This window comes from Condylura cristata, unplaced genomic scaffold, assembly GCF_000260355.1.
Source record: "Condylura cristata isolate star-nosed mole 26May11 unplaced genomic scaffold, ConCri1.0 scaffold00014, whole genome shotgun sequence".
Taxonomy (NCBI): domain Eukaryota; kingdom Metazoa; phylum Chordata; class Mammalia; order Eulipotyphla; family Talpidae; genus Condylura; species Condylura cristata.
The window spans coordinates 51,764,249-51,769,006 of record NW_004567115.1 but is presented as its reverse complement, the minus strand read 5'-3'; the positions used below and the strand labels follow the sequence as shown (position 1 = coordinate 51,769,006).

The following is a 4,758-nucleotide window of genomic DNA, read 5'->3' as shown; positions in this document are numbered from 1 at the left end:
CCCACACCCCCACACCCCGGTGGACGGTCTAGAGTAATTGGCTGCTAGAGCAGGTCTGGGAGCAACCCCTGACCAAATGCCTAATCTCTCCAGACTGAAATCTCTGGTTGGAGATTTTGGTTTCTTGGTCTGCCATGTTTGTTTCCTCCATGAAACTGGCCCATATTGTAAGGTCTAGCTATAGAAAACTAATATTAAACAGTCATTTATAGTGAAGTTTAATTACATGGAGCACAGTAACAATTATGCATATCATTAAATATGTCAAATAACTGCTGAACGTTTTATTTGGTTGCAGTACTGAAAGGCCCCTATAAGTAGTCTTTGTAGTTTGTTGCTTATACAGCGCGTTCACCTGCTTGCAACTAAAAAAAATTAAAGGGAACACACCTCCCTACTGGAAATGTGTAATTATCAAGAATTTTTTAACTTTCATTTATTTTTCCTATGGTTATGGGCTCCCAGTCTACAACCCAAAGAAGACTGCCATTGACAACCAAGGGAGACACTGAGCAATGACGTCACTGGGTTTACAACTAGAGAGACACCCCGATGCAGGCCCACCTACACCATCTGATTTGCCTGATTTCCTCCTACTTTTTCCTTTCACCTTGTTCCCAAGTGAAACTTCACACCGTCAAACAAACGTGCTTCCAGCACGTGTTACGGCCTCCAAATCACCTTACATCAAAACGCTCCTGTAAAGCCCAGTACGCTGGACTGGACAGGAGGATCTTCACAGGGCAAGGCGATAGCTCACGATTAGTGAAACAGGTAAGAAGCCATTAGGACACACGAGACTCTAACAGGGTGGCCCCCAGGAAAAACACGGACTGTTTCCCAGGCACAACCACCACACTGCGCATTCATGGACGCTGCTGGTGACCGACGGCTGCTCCTTGTGCATACATTGGCAACCGTAAAAGACTGTCTCTTAAGACTGCACCCTAAAGTCTGTGCCACCATAGATATAGTGGTATAAAAATCAAAAGGGGGGGTTGTAGCAGGGGGGTCCCCAGGAAAAGGGGAGGTTCCAGGTTCCCTGCCCCACCCAGAGGATGGCGCTGAGCAGGGAGAAGAATGTAGAAAGGAGCCTGAGGAGGAAGGAGGCAGGATGGAGCCAGGAGGGGGCCTGAGGGAGGCGCATGAGCCGAGACCCGTGGAGAAGCCGCTCTTGTTCCCTGGCCCTGGATGGGGTGACACAGACGTCGGGGAGAGACCGTGGGGGAGGGGGTGACTATGGCGGCTTTTCTCTTGATCTTGCTCTTTTCCTCCCAGACTTGCCTGGCCATTCCTGACCCTTTTCTATGGGTCCCGGCCAGAAGGTGCTTTACACTAGTTGGGCCTTGCTCTGGCCAATCCCTTTGGGCAGACTTTTACCCATGAGGGGATGGGCCACTGTGGAAGTTTGATTTAGAAACTACTTCTTGTCTTTTCTGTATTGCACACTCATTGTAGTAGAGTTCCTTTCCATTAAAGGTCTTATATGTTATGTTTTGATGCAGTGGATGGCAGAACTTATTTAGCGTGGGCAGGTTTGGGGACTCGGGGGCCCCTCTCCCTGCCCTGTAACAAGACAAGAAGAACAAGGAACAGCAGAAACCTTAACACCTATTCCCCTCACATCAGTTCTCCGATTTTAACATGCGCCGATTCCTGGAGCCCGTGGTCTGGGGTGCCTGAGTCTCCCGAGCTCGAGCTCCACTCCAGCCACCACCTCAGACCCCACTATCAGGGTCCTCGGCTGTGTTCTGAGAAATGTCACCTAAGAGAGTAATTTAAAAGAGTATAGGTTCATGTTCTACATAATTATATGCTTAAGAAAAAGGAATTTGAAAAATAAAAGCAGATAAAGATGTTACAAATGAAACACAAATATCTGACAAACCAAGGAAAGATACTCAGCCCACTGCTCACAGGAGATGCAAACGTGACTGACATCTTTGCCAATCAGAGAAAACCCAGCAGAGGTGCACGGAAGGATCCCCTGAACACGCCAGCGTTTTCCAATGCTGCTGGTGAGAAGAGAAATTAGCTCGTCGTTCGAAGAAGGGCTTTTTACATCAAAAAGTGTATACAATTTAACCCAGCAAATCTACTCTAGCACTTATTCTAAGAAAGCAAATACACAGATACTCCTGATGCGTAACTGAAATGTAATGTATCACTGGTATTGTTTACAAAAAGAAAAGACTGGAGGAAAAAACAAAGTCTACCAATAAGGAATTGGTTTTAAAAATATGGCAGGGCCCTCCCTGGTGGTGCAGTGGGTTCAAGTGTAGCACTAGGAAGCTAGCCACAGCCATCGCAGCAGGAGTTCAATCCCCAGCCAGGGAAGTGACCCATAAGGCACAGCAGACCTTAAAATCAAAATCAGTTTACAGAAGAGCATATATACCTTTTTGTGAAAAAATATACTAACAGAATAGACTATTTCAATTATTTAAACATAAAATATAATGCGCTGAGATTTTATAAAAGAACCTGTGGCAATTTATTTTGTGTATGGGCCGATAAACTCTGTGAAATCTACAAGCATGAGCTGTCTGGTTGATAAGAATCTGGGTGAGTCACTAATTCAGGGACTGCTAATCAAGCACCAAGCCAAAAGCTCCAGCACTGGAGGTGGCGGGAGATGCAAAACAGTGAGGATCAAGTTAGGATAATCAAGCTGACTTTTTTTTTTTAAGATTTATTTATTTGTGCACACAGAACTGGGGCACAGACAGAGGCTCAGGGGCGGTGAGAGGATTCACCAGAGACAGAGCGGGGAGCAGAACAGGCAGATCGACGAAGTCCACTACGGAGGGGAGCAGGGGGCGGTCAGGAGAGGTTTGCCGCGCCCTGTGGTCACCTCCGGGGCAGGCGGGATCGAACTCATGCGGAAGCGGCTCTAGATGCTCAATGCTGTGTTTTAACCCGCTGCGCCACCAGGGAGGCCTCAAACTGACTTTTAATACTGAAAAAAGAAACCACACCACTTAGTTGGCTAAATCAAATGGTATGCAAAACTTAAAAAAAAAAAACTTTAGGTATCTATTCCAGATCACTCTCCAATGACAAAATGAAATACCCACTCTACACAGGGCCATGTAAACCTAGGAAACAAAAGCCACTTTTCTAAGGTAAGGTCATGGAAAAGCTCCCAGCTGATGTTCTGAAGCTTCAAGGACATACAGAAGATTTCGGGCCCAAGAGATCTCACCAGAACACGCAACTCCTTAAAGATTAAGAGTTCTGGCCTGTTCAGTGATGTTTTTCTACAGGAATTTAAAGCATCTCGACTGAATAAAGGGGCTTTCAGGGTCAACGTAAGTGGACTGAAGAGCTTCAGCAGCCAGGGCCCAGCAGAGACTGGCAAGGCAAGAGCGGAGGCCAGGCCTCCTGGAGAAGAGGGCATCACCTCGGTCTGGCAGTCAGTGTAAGAGCTGGAAGACGGCTTTCAGATTAAGTTACCCGATTACCATTCCATGGGAAACAAGAACTTGATATGTGTAAACCTACATTTTCACTTTTATGAATGTGTGACATCAGAAATCTGATAGTCCCCAATTATGTTTTCTTTTAAATAAAATAAGCCAAGCATTTCCCCTCCGAAGGAGAAACAAAGGGGAAGAGGGCGAGGTCTAGAAGACTGTCTTTCCCGAACAAACGGCAGACAGACCCACAGGACTCAGGCAGGGAGAGCAGGAGGTGGCGCTGAAAAGAGGCTGCACCCCAGAAAATGAGGACCACGGTGATGGGGGGTGCTTGTCAAGGAGGTCCTGCACCTAAGCTTATGTTCAGCGATTCAACTCCCCTTCATCACTCTGCCTGGATTTGATTTTCTCAACTCCCCATTTTATAAATGCACACACTTTGCGTTTCCCACTCATATGCACCAACTCACACACTGTCTTCGGCAGCACAGGGGGAGAGTTTCTGTCTTCCTGCAGTTTTTCCAGAATGCCTTCAAGGGGCCCTCCCTGGTGGCACAACAACTGAAGCAATGCACTAGGAAGCTAGCCCGCAGCCACTGCAAGCAGCTCAGCCCTGGCTAGGGAGGTGACCGCTGCCCCCCTCAGCAGTGTATCTCAGTCAATCCACCTGCTCTGCTCCCCACTCTGCCTCTGGGGAATCCTCTCACTCCCCACACCTCTGGCCTGTACCCCAGCTCTTGTGTGCACAGATAGATAAAATCTTTAAAACAACAATCATAAACCAGAGCCATCCTGCAGGGGCGGGAGCGGGATGGAGAGGGAGGGGGGCAGGGGATGGCGCAGGGGCGAGTGGGGAGGGAACTGTGGGGACGACACTTGGGGGGGAGAGTAAAGAACCCCATAAATACAGATTAATTCATTAATTGATTAAAATTAAAAAGAACGCCCTGAAGGACTGGCAGAGACTACCTGTAAACAACAGCTTCTTTCCAGGAAATGACCTGCTCTCAAGAGGCAAACGCACATGGCAGGCTCGCGTACCCACCGCTCTGATGGCCTCGTTCCTTTCCCCAGCCCCCAGGTGTTGGCCTTTTTTTTCCATCGTATATTTTAAAACTCATCTTCTCGAACTCTCCTGCACTGCTGGTGGGAATGCAAACTAGTACAACCACTATGGAAAACTGTTTGGAGTTCCTCAAACTGCTAAACATGGAGCTTCCCAACGACCCAGCAATCCCACTCCTAGGTAGCTACCCAAAAGACACAAAAACACTGATTGAAAAAGATACCTGCACCCCCATGTTTATTGCTGCTTTATTTACAATTGGAAAAACATGGA

The 4,758-nt window shown here is 47.5% G+C and overlaps 1 protein-coding gene across 1 annotated transcript in view; it reads right to left on the bottom strand.

Annotated features, from left to right (window-relative positions):
* Nucleotides 1-1,946, bottom strand: part of FZD3 (frizzled class receptor 3) — a 66,777-nt gene extending 64,831 nt beyond the window's left edge. Inside the window, exon 1 of the mRNA XM_012724816.1 lies at nt 1,918-1,946. The gene's annotated coding sequence lies outside the window, so the exon portion shown is untranslated. The remainder of the gene's footprint in view (nt 1-1,917) is intronic.
* Between the last annotated feature and the right edge of the window lie 2,812 nt (nt 1,947-4,758).